This window comes from Schistocerca piceifrons, chromosome 4, assembly GCF_021461385.2.
Source record: "Schistocerca piceifrons isolate TAMUIC-IGC-003096 chromosome 4, iqSchPice1.1, whole genome shotgun sequence".
Lineage (NCBI taxonomy): Eukaryota > Metazoa > Arthropoda > Insecta > Orthoptera > Acrididae > Schistocerca > Schistocerca piceifrons.
The window spans coordinates 26,162,230-26,178,386 of NC_060141.1; the positions used below are offsets into that span (position 1 = coordinate 26,162,230).

Genomic DNA, 16,157 nt, shown 5'->3' on the forward strand with positions numbered 1-16,157 from the left:
CCACATTTGTTAGGTGTTTGAAATATTTCGCATTGCGTGGGACTTAGAAATATTTTAGCATAGACTCATATTATTTTGTAGTGTTTGACTTAGTCTCTCACAGATTCGCGGGAACTTCATTTAAATTTCTTCACTTAAAGGCATTTAGGACTGTGAACCATTGTGTTTTCAAAGTAATTAATTAATTTATATAGTGAAGTAACAATCCATTCTTGGGGGCTTGAACAATTTATCATTTCAACATAATAACTCATGTTGTTCGGCAGTCAGCAGTTTTGTGGGAGATCAATGGGTCAATAAACTATTTTATTAAAACTTAGTCACCAATAGTTGGCATGTCATTTTGAAGCGGCATCTATGTTGAGCCTAGTAGACTTTAGAATTCCAACTAGATGTCAGCAACTACTTTTTATAAAATTTGAGGTGACTGAACCTTATGAAGAAGTCTACCCCTAGACTAACAGAGAGAGCCAGTGATTTACGCATGGGTTAATTGCTGGTAGGATTGTGTGGTGATAGGACGCTCCAAAATCAATTGAAAATAAATGGTTCTTCGTGCAGAAGGTGTAAAAAATGTGTAGTCAAAGGAATTCGGTGCATTAAGTGCAACTTTTGGTTACACGAGAAGTGCGCAAATGTGTGTCTGAAATTTATGAATGATGTTATTCAGTGGACATGCCTCAACTGTATAAATGACGAAAATGCACAATTAACATCCGCCCCAAGTTCTAAGGACAAAATTATTCGTCTTCTTCAAAGTGACACTGATGCTCTGAAAGCAGAACTGATGATGCTAAAGCAAGAAAATATTGCATTGAAACATGAAGTGTTGTGTACGTGAAAAAACTCCAGTATCAGATGGACCTACTTCAGCAAATACGCGGAGCGATACAACTGACAAACCACAAAAAAATGCAGCTGCCATTACGAAAGAAAAAGAAACTGATTAGATTAGATTAGTATCTGTTCCATAGATCATGAATACGACACTTCGTAATGATGTGGAACATTTCAGGTTAATAAAAGGTGTCTATACAAGATATTGCATTACACAAAATATTACGTGACACTTAATTTTTTTTTCTTTTTTCGGGGGGAGGGGGGTTGGGGGGGGGGGGGTATATTACCCACTTACTATATCCAAAAATTTGTCTAATAGGTAGAAGGAGTTGCCATTCAGAAATTCTTTTAATTTCCTTTTAAATGCTATATGGAAGGTATGGAAGAACCAAACAAATATAAGTAGACCAGTGTAATGTACAAAAAAGACTGAAAGAAGCATTATAATAAGAACTGAATAAGTGAATTCTTTATTATAGGTGACTCATTGTTGAAAAACATGGTTGTTCCAAACTCCGAAATCAACATTCGAACTGGAATCAGGACACATCAATTGCATACACACCTTAACAATGTCTTAAGCTCATGATAAAATGCAGCAAATGAGCATAGCAGAAATCCAGAAGGTATTTTTATTCCCATGTGAACAAATTCACTTCGAAACAACAGTGAGGAAGAAATTGGAAACCACACAATGGAACTCATCTGAATAGCCAGAAGACTGTACTCAAATTCCAGAATAATAATAAGTGGGACTGTGTACAAGCGATCGGTGAGTGACAGCTATGTGCAGATAATAAATGGCAATATTAAAGAACAGTGCAATAAACTAGGAGTCATTTTCATTGATCCCAACAAATTCTAAGTGCAAAGTGTCTTGCCAAAGCTGGTCTACATCTGAATAGGTTGAGCTCAAAAATATTCATTAAGATGTTCATAGATACTTGTCAGGTCAAAAAAAAAATAAAGCAAATTGTAAGTGGTGATGGGGGTGAAAAAACTTGTGTAGCATTAAGAAAGACAGAGCCAGACCATTATCATCTGGCAAGAAATGTGCTAAAGCCCATAACTAATAGTCAAAGCAGGTATGTTATCCACTGAAATATAAATGGTTTAAACACTGATGCTTCAAACAATAAAAACTCCAAAGTAGATGAACTGGAAATCATTCTGTCAGAATGTGCAAATATTAGAGTTGTTTGTTTAAATGAGCACTGGTTTACTGAGGACACAATTAAAATTCTAAACAAGATAGGGAACTTCAGATTAGCAAGTAGCTTTCGCAGAAGAAACAAGTCACGTGGAGGCTCATGTATACTTCTACATAGTGATACAAGTTATGAGACCAGAAACTGTTTTAATTACTTAAATGATGAATGTGTGTTTGAGAGCTGTTGTGTAGAAATAGTGGACTCACAAGCAAATGTTATAATAATCTCAAAATAAAGAATTCCAGGGACATCAACATCAGTCCTATTTTTATCTAAGCATCAAATTATGCTAGAAGACCTTTGTAGAGAAAAAAAGAAAAAAAAAACTAGTAATAGCTGCTGATTTTAATATTGACCTCACCTGTGATAGTAGCCATGCTTCAAGATTCAGTAACTTAGTAAAGAAATATGGATTCAAATGGAATTTCCTTGAATCTATCAGAGACAATGGGCAATCAACAACATGTATTGACAATGTTCTAACTAATTATGTATATGAAGATGTGTATAAATTTTGTCTAGATCTAGGTATTTCAGATCATTGTGCATTTTTCATTTAGCTGCCACAGACAGACACGAACATTTCATGTATGAGAACCCATACGAGCAGGAACTTTAGCAAAGAAAACTTGCTAACATTTAGTGTGAAACTAAAAGAGAAAACATGGCTTTTGATCATTGCAACTCAAGTGACGAAAACTTTGAGAAATTGATAAATAGTTTTCTTGGTGACTTTAATGAAACATTTCCACCTAGACTGTGCAGCAACAAAATAAAAAATAAAGTGGTTTACCCAAGGCATAAAAATTTCCAGTGTAAGGAAAAGGCAAGTGCATAGAGTACTAAAATATAATAAAGATATTGATTTCATTAAATATGTTAGACGCTATACAACCATATTTAAAAGAGTTGTCAGAGCATCAAAACAACTGGTAAATAACAGGCTAGTTTTAAATCATAAAAATAAGACAAAGGCTGTGTGGTCAGTAATTAAATCTGAGTTAGGTGTTAAAGCCTGTAACCAAGAAATTTCAAAAATTGACATTGAATAATAGAATAGAATAAAATATAGAATAGAATAGAATATTTTTATTAGCCTTTCAGTATTTTTCATACAATTGGCTTTGCCAAAGTTAGCAGAGGGTTTTAGTTTCAGTACGATATTCAAATATGTACAGAAAGGGGAGAAAAGGAACTAAAGACCTTTTCTTCAGCATTATGTAAAACAATGCTTTATACAATAATTAAACACACACATAAGGAAAGAATCACAGCAAATAACTATCTTATATAATATCACAACATTTTCTTAATAGCTTAGGTAAAACATATATTTTGATGATCAGTTTCTAAGAATTATTCAGTTGTATAGAATTCGTTGTTTTTTAGCCAGGTTTGCAATGTATTCTTATATTTATTTAGTGGTACTGTATGAGCTGAGCATGGTAACTTATTGAAAAATTTTATGCTTAAGCACTTATAGTTATTATGGACTACAGCAAATCTTGTGGAAGGCAAGTCCAGCAGGTGACTGTTTCTTGTACTGTGTGCATGCACATCACATCTCTTGTTCAATTTTTTCAGATTTTCTCTGGCATATTTTAAACAGTTATATATGTACATTCTTGGCACTGTCGTTGCGCCAAGAGATTTAAAATAATTTCTGCAGGACTCTCTGGGTGCTAACCCTTCCATGCACCTGATGGCTTTCTTCTGCCATCTGAAAATACATTCAGCCCCTGGTAAGTTACCCCAAAGCAATATTCCATATTGCAGTTTGGAATGAAAAAAAGCATAGTATCAGTGGAGTAGCAATTGCTTGCTCACACTGTTTCTTAATTTATACAATAAGAAAAGTACTCGTGCTAGTTTACTACATAGATAATTGGTGTGTCCTTCCCATGAGAGGTTTTGGTCTATGATTAGTCCAAGTAATTTCACTGTTTTGTTTTCATTTTCAGTTACTTGAGATTAAATACTATTTCTCCTGTTTTTGTTTGATTTGTGCGCAGCTGGTTAGCCTGGCACTAGTAATTAGCCATTTTCATCATTTCTCTATTTTTGTCCAGTACACTCTGTAAGTTATCTCCTGTACTTATTAATGTCATATCATCAGCATATAGTATGTTCTTACACAGTATGTAATTTGAGAAGTCATTAACATAGACAATGAACAGGAAAGGTCCAAGAACAGAGCCTTGGGGTATTCCTCTTTCTATAGGGAGTATTTCTGACCTCTGCTTATTTGCATATACAAGTTCTAACCTATTGCTTAGATAAGATTTGAATAGATGGATTGTATCATCTTCAATGCCATAGTATTTTAACTTTTTGATGAGTATGTCATGTGACACCAAGCCAAATGCTTTACTTAGGTCATTAAGTGTTCCAGACATTGATACCCTTTTTTCATACCCTTCATAAACATTGCTCACCAAAGCTTCTACTGCTTTCACAGTTGATAGGTGTGATCTGAAGCCAAACTGTTGTTCATTTAAAATTTTGTTGGTTTCAAAATACCTGTATATCTGCTTATGCACACAATTTTCTACTAACTTGGAAAATACCTGTATATCTGCTTATGCACACAATTTTCTACTAACTTGGATATGATTGGTACTATTGAAATGGGTCTGTAGTTATTTGGGAGATTTCTTTCACCTTTTTTATACACAAGCAATGTAATTGTGAGCTTCAGACAGTCGGGGAATATTCCTTCATCAAGTACTGTGTGATAGTGAGAGAAGTGGCATTTTAATTTCTTTTGCTATATGTTTTATGATGAAATTACTGAGTCCATAATAGTCTTCTGTTTTGGAATTACTTAATTTGTTTATTGACTTATGAATATCATTTAATGTGATTCGGCTCCAAGTGAACTTCTCACTTCTTGTTGTTTTGCGCAAGTGAGCAATGCTTCAGCATCAGAGGCAGAATTGATGGGTGGGGGTGGTGATGTTATTTACAAAATATTCATTGAGAATATTGCAGTCAATAGGGATATTCCTTTCTTTATTGGTATTATTAATTTCCCTTTTAATGACAGTCCAAGCAGCTTTACATTTATTTTTAGAATTTAAAATATATTCATCATTTGCACAGCACTTAGCATTTTTTATTTCTAATCTGTAAAGGTTTCTCCTTGTCCCTATCACTGTTATGAGATTTGTCTTTCATAATCATCGGTAGTATTCTGAGATTGTTAAGTTGTGGGGTGTACCTCTTGTTAGTATTTTGTTGCTTATGAGTAATATTACTCTGGTACATTTTGGTTACCAAGGGGCATGTCATTTCTACTAAATGCTTAATCTCTGTCAGGAAAATGGAAAAACATTTATTAATCGTTTTCTTGTTATCCATTACATGAATCCAATCCATTTCTTTTAACTGATTTATCATTTTGTTTACATTGGATTCACCTAGAATTCTATATGTCACTTCTCTCTCTGTAGAACTGAAGGCTGGATTTTCTATTTGAAGCCATAGCCCTGCGCGATCTGATATCCTAATTCTATTACATCACATTGTATGGAGTCTCTTTGTACATTGCTACTTATGTTATCAAGGCATGTGTTCAGTCTAGTGGGTTTTTCATTGAGACAGTAATAGTTTAATGACTTCAGAGTGTTAATCATATGAATTACATTTTTTCTCTTTGCCCTAATATCTATGTTAATATCACCTACAATTACAATTCTATGCTGTTTATATTTTGACAACAGCTATATTAAAGTATTAATTTTTCTATAAATACTATCTCATCAGAGCCTGGGATCCGATAGATTGAGAGAATTACAGTTTTCTGTTCGTGCATTACCACACCAGCTACTTCTATTGTAGCTTCAAGGAATATTCTACTAAGGTCTATAACTGAGTAATGCAATTCAAGGTTACTTTTGACATATATTGAGATCCCACCATGTGTAATACTTTTTTCTGCAGTAGCTTGTAACTAACTAATATCCAAGAGGAACACACAAATCTATTTCAGTGTCTTTCATCCAGTGTTCATTGATGCATAGAACACTGCAGTTGATTTTATCAAGCCAGTACTGTAATTCATTGATTTTACACCTAAGAGATTGTAAATTTACATGAAGGAGGAGGAAACTGTCACTGCTACATAATGATATTCTACTTTCACAGAACCTTTTTTTTTTTTTGAGTCATCAGTCTTCTGACTGGTTTGATGCGGTCTGCCACAAATTCCTCTGCTGAGCCAACCTCTTCATCTCAGAACAGCACTTGCTACCTTAAGTCCTCAATTATTTGCTGGATGTATTTGAATGTCTGTCACCTTCTTCAACAGTTTTTGCCATATACAGTTCCCTTTAGTACTATGGAGGTCATTCCCTCATGTCTTTACAGATGTCCTATCATCCTGTCCCTTCTCCTTGTCAGTGTCTTCCATATATTCCTTTCCTCTCCAGTTCTGTGCAGAACCTTCTACCTAATTTTCAACATTCGTCTGTAACACCACATTGCAAATGCTTCAATTCGCTTCTGTTCTGGTTTTCCCACAGCCCATGTTTCACTACCACACAATGCTGTGCTCCAGACATGCATTCTCAGAAATTTCTTCCTCAAATTGAGGCCAATATGTGATATTAGTAGACATCTCTTGGCCAGGAATGCCCTTTTTGGCATTGCTAGTCTGCTTTTGATGTCCTCCTTGCTCCGTACGTCATTGGTTATTTTACTGCCTAGGTAGCACAATTCCTTAACTTCATCTACTTAATGATCATCAGTCCTGATGTTGAGTTTCTCACCTCATGAGGTAACCTTACAGGACATGGACAAAAGGAAATAAAGTAAAAGAGGCATAACAAGAAATAAAACTAATATTTTATGAGAAATGGGAAGATGTATGTCATTGCCTAGGGTGACTGGAGTAAATAAGCTATCAACAACTGTATCATACACATATACACTGTAATGGTAGAATGACAGCAACATTATTCAAACCAAAGGGACTGTAACTTTAATTAAATTCAAACAATTTAGATGACCATGATCTTTAACAAAATGAATACCAGTTGGCCATAGCAACCAGGTCAACAATGAATATTATTCATGTGTTGGAGTATGTTCTTGGCACATAAATCATGAGAAGATAAGCCAACTACATAGAAGATTTTTGGAGAGCGATTTCAACAGCAATGGGTGCTGGGACAGCTTCCAACGACAACACTTCATCGCTTCACAGTCGGCGGCAGTGCAGCTGTGTACAGCAACAGCTATATAGCAGCAGTCTGAGACTGTGCCACACATAAGACAACATCAGCAGGGCTCTACAGCAGCTGGTACGTCAAATTAGGTGATCTGTACAGTGTACTGCCTCCAGAATCTGTGTGTAATTACTTAATTTGCAATAATTGACTGTGATTGACACTGACAAACATTGGGTGATGGTGAAAATATGTTAATAAATAACCAAAGTTTTTAGTGTGATACACACTTTAAGTTGTACAGTAATTTAAAAATATGTATATCATGGCTTTAGCAGAAATTCTAGATAAACTAAAAGCATCAGAAAAACTGGAGGAACTATCTCAAAACAGTTAAAGTCATGCAGATAAACCTCATGAACTATCTCAAATTAACAAAAATGTTAGATGATTTAGCCACAAAAAAAAGATAAAATTTCCAAATTAGAGGAAACCTTAGGCTAATTTACGTAAAGAGTTTGAAATGAAAATAGTCAAGCATTGTGATATAGTTAGACAAGAAGTGAAAATACAGTTTAATGATGTAAATGATAAGATGACACAGTTAGAGAGACCATATGCAATCAAATCTCAGAGATGCAAATTAGGGTAGAAATATTATAAGTGAATAAAAAACTTATTGAAATTACTAGTGATCCATATACTTTAACTAATTTGGAGAAGCATGGAGAAGAAATGGAACTGCAAAAAGTACACAAAAAAGTAGACACTACTAGCTGACTGCGATATTAATTATAAGAGTGAGTTACAGAAATCATGGAAGGAATTAGAAAACACTAAACAGCAATGTAGAAGAAAAATAGCTAAATCTAACATGGGATTATCTCCAGAATTATTAGAATAATTACAAACACAAAAAGAAATATTATATAGTGGGTAGAACAATCTGTAGAAGGTTTGGTTAACCTGAATAAAGAAAGAGGCCATTTCAATCATACAGAAAATTAGAATACAGGAAATGGAAATACAGGACTTGAGGGAGAATGCTATGCATTTAAATTTTCCAGGAAAAAAGAGAGTAATTTTTGTTGGATAGATATGAGACCAAATAAAGATCAGAATAGAAAGTGAAATAACAGCAAAATGAATAATTCACAGGTTTTTGTAGTCATGACCCAAGCATCATTGACACTGCAGTAAAACAGAATGCATCTAAGGTCAAACAAAGCACAGATGCAAATAATTATCCAACAACAGTATCGAAAATGGGCAACATCCTGAGACATGAGCGAAAATTCAGGATGTAACAAAACTATCATAGGACCATAAACTGAAAACTTAATTGCATTCACTCATAAACACATACAAGAGAATGGTTACTACAAGAAGATAATATAGAAGAGGAGGTGTAATTAAAACCCATAATTAGGGAAAAGGCATTACATATAGATGTAGATACTTACATAGACTCAGGGAGCAAAATTCCATTAATTTCTCAAGAATACCTGCACACTCTCACAAAGAAAATTAAATGCCCTATATTATACCACTGACAGGAGTCTATACCACAGGAATAGTTGGTAGTAAAGGAAAGCAAATCAGAGAAGAAACTCGGCTCTCATTAGAGATCAGTGATGCTGAATTTAATTAGTAGTATCCAAGGTGAATCTACATATATTGTTAGGCCTAGATCGGCTATTAAAATATAAGTAAAACTTGACTTCGATGACAATGTATTATATTGGGCCAAGGAAGGCTCTAATCACATTACACTGTTTAGAAAAAATAAGTTGTTAACTAACAGGGATTTATTTCTAGTTGCCACTGCTCAGTTTGTGAATGATGAAGAAGAAACAGAAAATCTGTTAGGAACAAATAAAGATTAAATCTCAGGAATCCAACATATTAACTGAAGAACAACAACATAATTCATATATGATCTTAAAGAAATACAAGAATGTATTTTCTGAAAAACCAGGAGTGATTAGCAATAATGTTTGTTAGTTTAAGATAAAAAAAATAAGGAAATCCTTACCCAGCTCCCATAACTTTAATACCAGCAGTGTATGAGGAAAAATAGAAAATGGTAGAAAATAGGGTAAGTGCTTATAACAAACCTTTACTTGTAGTAAATTCGGCAGCCGAACACCCAACATGGGGTCTCCCGGCCAACAATGCCGTACGATCATTTCATTTACTTGTAGTAAAGAAAGCAGTGGGAGGAGTGCAATTAGTGTTAGATGAACAGGTTTTAAACGAACATATAGAGACAGAAAGAGACAGAACTGTACCTACTGGTGATTTGTTAATGAAATTTGAACAAGGAAGGTATTTTAGTTTAGTTGATTTGACTGCCAATTATTTGCAGGTTAAATTACATGAAAATTCACAAAAGTATGCTGTGTTCCTTTTTGATGGAAATACTTATAAATTTAAAGTGTTACTCTCTGTGTTAAATATTTCAGTATCAGTGTTCATAAGAGCACTAGTTGAGGAACATGGTAAATAATTGCTACAAGAATTAATTATTTATGTAGATGATGTGTTAATAGTATCAACGATGTGGGAAGAACATTGTGAATTCTTAACTAAAATGTTAGAAAAGTTTCAGAAAAAGGGTATCACAATGAAGTTAGCAAAATCGCATTTCGGAAAGGAAGAACTGAAATTTATAGGACATTTAGTAGAGAGAAGGGAATAAGACCAGATCCCAAAAGAATAGAGGCTGTCAAAGACAGTCTGGAACCATGAAATTTGAAACAGTTATGATCATTTCTGGGATTAGTTGGATTCTATCATCACTACATACAAGGCCAACCCATGAACGATCCCAGGTTATTATCATTTCTGAAACAAACAACAAAGTAGATAGGGACGTAGGAGCATCAAAAGCATTCAGTAATATTAAGCAGGCATTGGTAAATGTACCAGTTTTATCAAATCCTGTAGTGCTTCTGAATATGGTATTGTGTGTGAACTGTTCCAGGGTGAATGGAATTCTGAGTTAGGAGATCACAGAACAACAGCATTCTCTAGCAGATGTCTTGGTGAACATGAACTAAATTATACAGTGACAGAAAAGGAATTGTTAGCTATTGTAAGGGGTGCAAGAAAAGTCTGATACACTCATTTGGGAGTCCAAGATCATAATATATTCAGATCATCAGGCATTATCTTTTCATATGGAAAATTGGTTATTGCATGACAAATTAATGTGATGGGGATTATTCTTACAAGGAGGCCAGATAGAAATTAAATACATAAATGGTTCAGAAAATACAGAACTGGATGCATCATCATGACTATCTTAGGGTGTGAATGACATAACAAGAACTGAAGGACTGGGAGTAATATTCAGTATTAACTTCTTGACAATTAAGTTATATAAATGATGGAGTAAGACAGTAAGCATTAAAAATAAAACAAGATAGAAGAACAGGCGTTTATTGTAAGAAAAAGTTACAAAAATGTGAAGAAATGCCAATGTTGGTAGAAGATAAATCTATTTGGATGATGAGGGAAGAAGCATTATTTTGAAAGTTATGTACCATTAATGCACAGTGGAAGCTAAGTATTCCACAAACCCCAGAAAATGAATAGACACAATTCTTACATAAGTGATACAGACAGTTTTGCATGTGCAAATGTATTAAGTGTATGAGTAAGTCTTATTATTTCAAGAACATAAGTCGAAAAATAAGAACTATAAGTTAAAGATGTTAGCAACCAAGTATCATACAAGATGTATCCTACAAAACCAAAGGCTCTGTATGATCTTACATCAGCAGATGTTTTTGGACAATTACCAACAGGAAGAGCAGGAGTAACATATATTTTTGTCTTAGTGGAATGTTGGTCAAACAATGGAAAATTATTTCCTACAAAGAAGGCAACCACAAACACTGTCACAACCTGATTAAAAAGTATTTTGTAAATATAGGAAAACCAAAAAGATTATTGACCGACAATGGATCACAGGTTACGAGTAACAATTTTAAAGAATTTTTAGGTTGGAAAGGAGTTAAACATGTACACATACATCTAAATACGACCCATAATCAAATCTGTGTGAGAGATCTACAAAGGAAATTTGTCATTTATGTAGAACATATTGCTCTGATGAACATACAACTTGGATTCAGATGATTCCAGAGTTCTATGAAATACTGAACAAACTACCTCATATGTCAATAAGATTGTCCCCTGTTGAACTATTAAATAAGAATTTTATCAGAGAACCTTTGCTATAGCTATTTAAAAGGCCGTTATCAAAAAACATAGATCCTGAGGAAGTTTACTAAGATAGTAAATGACAATTTGAATAGGCAGGCAGTATTAAGAGTACACAAATACAATTAAAGAGCACAAATACCATAATTTAATGTAAATGATTTGGTACTAATAAGAGAATATTGTCAGAGTTCAAATATAAAGAAATAAAAAAATAAGTTTTTCCCAAAATATGCTGGGCCTTTCAAAACAATAGGGATACCACATCCCAAAGCAGTATTTCTGATCAATCCCAGAATGGGATGCAAAAAAGTACTTTATAACATTGATAGAGTAAATATGTTAAAGTCTCCATGATAATATGCCCTCTTGCAGATTAGATGGGGTGATGGCAACCGGGTTCTGAGTTAATTACTTCATTTCTTTCCATTTTAGTTTTGTATGAGATAATTTCTTCCTCTTAAACTATTCTGAGATCTGTCAACCTTCTCTTACTATTTTAGAGAGATTTAGGCAACATGAAGGGTATTTATTAAAACTTTACGGAGATATCTGTACTTTGTAAACATAGATATAGCATAATCTTTGTTATTCGTTGCAGGAAGATAAAGATTTACTATAAAAATTGAAGAAAATGCTAGAGTACAATAAAATTAGGTATTTATTTCTATAATCTTAATAAAAATGACCCCAATACTTTTATATATTTGATATAGAGGAATTCGTATTTTTTACCATCCATATAAGTAATAGGTTGGATTTTATATATGTTTTATATGGTAGGTTGTCTACTGGAATGAATAACATATTTCTAAGTACAGAAGTACCAGTCACATGTGGGATATACAGGGTGAGTCAGGAGGCAAGGTACATGCTTTGAGGGGTGGTAGTATTGGTGATTCTGAACAAAAAAATTCATATGGATGTATGCTCTGTTCCAAATGGTTTCCAAGATAGTTATTCAAGAAAAACTTACAAAAATGATATAAAATGTGTTCCATCTTGCAAACCATTTGGAATAGGGCATATGTCCATATGAAGATTTTTGTTCATAATTACTAATACTATCACCCCTCAAATCATGTACCTTTCCTCCAAAAATGACAAAGTACTCATACAATTGTTAAGATCCACAAAGGTAATTGACAAAGACATTAAGACAAATGACAACAATTAAATGATGACTAATGTATGACTGTCAGATCTCTACCGCTTATCCATAGGGGTGAAGTGTGACAGTCTGTTCTGTAGGGAATGCCAACCATCTTCTCTCTTCAGCATCACAGTCTAGAACCCTAGCAGAAGGGGAACCTTGGGTGGGGGGGGGGAACAAAATCTGTATTTGGGGTCTATTGTCTTTTTCTTCTCGATCCTACACTTTCTTTTCTTTCTTCTTCATTAAGAGTACCAGTTCTATCCTCTCTCTTACCATGTACATATATTGCTATCACTGTAACCCTTATCTTATCTGCACTGTATAGTGGAAATGACACCCTAGTTCCACAGGTAAAGTCGAGAGATCACAACAAAAATGACACAGAAACACAGACTAATTATTTTTTTCGTTAACATGTCAGTTTCCTCCAGTAAGCTGAATGGTTGGAGCTGAAGTTAGTGATGTCATCTGAACTGGACAGGATGGTCAGGGGGTGGGGGGTGGGGGGATAGGAGAAGAAGTGACAAAAGGAGGTACAAGTGATGAAGAAATTACAAAGTGACATACTAATATAAGCTAAGGTATTAGAGAAACTTATGTAATGCATAGACATTAAAAGGTTGAGAAGTAGGATTGATGAGAGAAAAGAAGTAAGAAACTAAAATTTTATATAGATTTTGGGTAAGATCACTTTGCAGAGGAGATATCTTCAACATTAGAAATGGTAAAATCCCTACAGTCAGAGACTAGGTATAAGATTGTAAGCATGAAGGTGGAGTGTATCCAGATTTGTAGAGAGGTAGGAGGATGAGAGGGTAGGTTTACCTATGAAAGAGGGAACCAATACCTAAGGACACACAGATCTAAGGAAGGAAGGACCTAAACGACTTTCTTTAATTACATATCTATGTATATGGATATATATACACAATGAAGGAGCACTTACCTTGTGAAAGCAATGCAGCATATTCAGTGTATCTGACCAGACACTTAGATGAGAATGCAGCAAAAATTGAAATATAAAACTAAGAAAGTACACTAAATGAAAGCAGGGAAGTGATCTCCAAAGTAGTTTAGGCATATGGACTTAGCAGGACTTGGTTCTGTAGACTTTCCCTTCTCTAATGCATGTTAAACAAGAACAATTCTGAGATTTGTAAACATGGAAAGCAAGATAAGATGAATTTTTTCCAGAGGCGCATGTGTAACACATAAGTAATAACAGGTTGAGAAATAGGGGTGATCAGAGAAAAGAGGGCAGTAAGAAATTAATATTTTACACAGATTTTGGATAAGGTCACTGTGTGGAGAAGAAATCTTCAATATTAGAAATTATAAAAGCCATATCCTCAGAGATTAGGCACATGGTTGTAAGCATGAAGGTGAGGTGTATCGAGATATCTGGATTTGTAGAGAGATAGGGGGATAAGAGTGTAGGTTTACCTAGGAAAAAGGGAACCTATACATGAGGTTAGGTGAATCTACAGACGAAAGAGAAACTGCCTCTGGTTTAATTAAGTTTAATTGTATGATACTGTCTTTCTGAAGTAAAAAGACAGAAATCTTTACACGGTCAGAAACCAAATGGGTTTACGCTCTGGTGACTAATGTAAGAAAATTGATGATGACTGTGTGTATCAATCTGATGTTGAAAGAAATGCACTGAATTTAGGTAACATGAGACCTCAATATAAAAGTGAAATTAATCTATGGCTTGCTTATAAAATAAGTGACTCTGTCTCTAGCTGTATAAGTTATTCCACACAACATCTTTCACCTCAATGGGTGAATCTGTAGGGGTGCACGTTGCTATAAATCATGGCCTCACTCTCACTTTCCTTTTACTAGACCAAAAATGCTTTACATGTTTGTTGGAATTTATGTGCAGCTGTTAGAAAGAAAAATGCAGGCACACTGTAGAAAGTGACAATGGCATAATTTGGACTGGCCAATGAAGTGTCACTTGCACTTTGTTGTTATGCATTGGGCTTGCTGTGGACTCCAAAGAAAAAAGGGGCCTGACAACAATGGTAAAGCACTAAAGAAAAATTAATGCTGTTATATAGACTCTATGCCGTGCTATCTGGAGTTAAGAATGAACATATGGTTTCAGTAAAGCACTGAAGCATCATGTATAAACATATTATCTGAAAAACTTTGTTAATTATCAATTGTTGTGAGTTGATTACTTATTTGAATATAAAGAATTGTGGAAACAATGTTTTGTGATTTCATAGTGAGTTATTTAAATGTAGAAGCTCTCTTATAGCCCTCATCCCCCTGCAATTGGAAATGAAGTCAGTGGTTACATACGTGGCAATGCATAGAAGGACCACAAAATCAAGAGAAAATAAGATAGTGGCTGGAAAATTCAGAAAAGAAGGTAACTGTTATTACATGGAAATGATTAAGGACTAGGCATCTTGCAATATATAAAACATTTTAAGTCAACCTACAATAAGAAGAACACCTCAAAGTGAAATACTCTGAAGGGGAGGAGGAAACAAAATGACACTTCACGAGTTGATGGAGTATGTGATGTCACTGCAGCCATTACAAAAATGAGTCAAATTTTCAAATAACTTGGCAATAAGTTCGAATTTATCAGTATGATTTTGCTTCATGCATTATGGGCTGGATGTATGAACTAATTCAGTTGGCTACGGTGTCCTCTACTGAGGCAAGCTGGCCCACAACTGTTGCAAGTGGTCCTTCATATCCTTAAACTGCCACTGGAATGGAAATGCCACCCAAGATGGTCACACACACATTTCATCAGAGACAGATTTGAGGATCTTACTGGCTACAGGAGAACCTCAGCCTCACACAGACAGTTCATAGAGACATGTGCCATGTGTGAATGAGCATTGTCTCATTGAAAATTGAACCACACTACACATGAGAATGCAGTACATCCATGGGATACTGTTGTGCCATCAGTGTGCCCTCAACCAGCACCACTTATTATCTGAAGTCACACCCAATAGCTCCCCACTCTGTAGCACCAAGAGTATCCTCACTGTACCTCTCCAAAGAATTAGGATCTCTCCGTAGGTCACTGCCATACTTGCCAATAATGGTCATCTGGGGCAGGGCAGATCAATGATTTGCGCCACCCACAATGAGATGCCATTCAGCAGCACTCTATGGATCCAAGTCACAGCATTGTTCCAGCACAGCCACTGTGTTGTGTGCTATGATGGTATCACTAGTACACAAATAGGATAGTAACTCTAGTCCAGCTGCTGCCAGTCTCTAACCAATAATATGGGATGGTATAAAATGTTTCAGAGATTCTAATACTTGTTCTCACAGGCAGATGCAGATGAGATGGGATTATTATGTGCTTGGTGCACAATATGGTGATCATCCATTGCAACGGTCAGATGTCACTGACAGAACTTTGACAACTATGCTTACTTCATATTCCCATGTGGTCCAGCATTGGGCCACTGTCACATCCAAATGTCCCACAAATCTGGATATTGCACAAACTAGCAGTGAACTATATGAAGACCCTTAATGAAGTCTGTTTCCCTTAATGAAGTCTGT

The 16,157-nt window shown here is 34.9% G+C and overlaps 1 protein-coding gene across 1 annotated transcript in view; it reads right to left on the reverse strand.

Annotated features, from left to right (window-relative positions):
* LOC124795564 (kinesin-like protein KIF17) overlaps window positions 1-16,157 on the reverse strand; it is a 190,007-nt gene that overhangs the window by 27,926 nt on the left and 145,924 nt on the right. The window lies entirely within an intron of this gene.